The sequence below is a fragment of the Durio zibethinus genome, chromosome 26 (assembly GCF_047325235.1).
Source record: "Durio zibethinus cultivar Kanyao isolate XHJ-2024 chromosome 26, ASM4732523v1, whole genome shotgun sequence".
NCBI lineage: Eukaryota > Viridiplantae > Streptophyta > Magnoliopsida > Malvales > Malvaceae > Durio > Durio zibethinus.
Window position 1 is genome coordinate 3560584 of NC_143187.1, and position 1048 is coordinate 3561631.

At 30.7% G+C, this 1048-nt stretch overlaps 1 pseudogene; it reads left to right on the plus strand.

The window, feature by feature from the left end:
- Nucleotides 1-184, plus strand: LOC149511169 (U2 spliceosomal RNA; annotated as a pseudogene).
- Nucleotides 185-1048: the final 864 nt, after the last annotated feature.

Genomic DNA, 1048 nt, shown 5'->3' on the forward strand with positions numbered 1-1048 from the left:
ATACCGTTTTTGGCCTTTTGGCTAAGATCAAGTGTAGTATCTGTTCTTATCAGATATGTGGGTCATTGATTTACATGATATTAAATTAATTTTTTTAGGGGAGAGTACATCATAATAGCTTACTGTTGGGATTCCTGAGTGTCGCTCTTTCGTTGCATTATAGCTAGGGCCTGGCACACCCCACCAATTTTAGTTCAATCATTTAAAGTGGTGGAGAGTAGATTATTGGGCAAGGTAGACACCCATCTATATCTGGGATCAATTGGATCATGTTATATTTTTGTTATATTATATTATAGTATAGTATTATTATCATATTATATTATCATTATCATATTATTATTATTATTAGTATATTATATGGTATTATATCATATTACTATTATTATTATTATTGTTATTATTATTGTTATTACTACTACTACTACTATTACTACTACTACTACTATTATTATTTTTGTATTATTATTACTTTTTTTTTTGTCTGGAGCTGTGATGAGAATTTTGGAAATGGAAGAATTTAATTCCCTGAATCAAAGGGGATCCAATCTCCAACAGTCAAAGGTTTAATTTGTGATCAGTTTTAGATTCAATCCAGACAGATTACTAAAATCTAGCCTAAAATCATGCTTGGACAGAATTCAATCCCAGGCTTCAAGCCTGGATGGATTTTGTCCGATCCCTTAAATCCTTACTACAGGATGCCTATAAATTAGACTATTTCCAGAACACCCAAAGAAGGTGGATTTGGATTACTCGGTGAAGGTTAGAAAAATTTTGGAAATAAATATCTGGGCAGTAGGGTTCTTGATTTTGATCTACAAAATTTTGAAGAAATACTGGGAATTCTGGATATAGATTTGGGTTTCTAGGATCTAGTTTTAGGTTTTTGGAGCTGGGATTGAATTTTAGGAACAATTATGAAGAAATCTAGAAAATCCAAAAATTTTTTTTGTTGTTTTTGGAAAAATATGGGTTTGGAGGATAAACTTTGAATTTTTCGATGAATTTTTCAGTAACTGATTGAAATTTTCAGCCAAATTCAAAC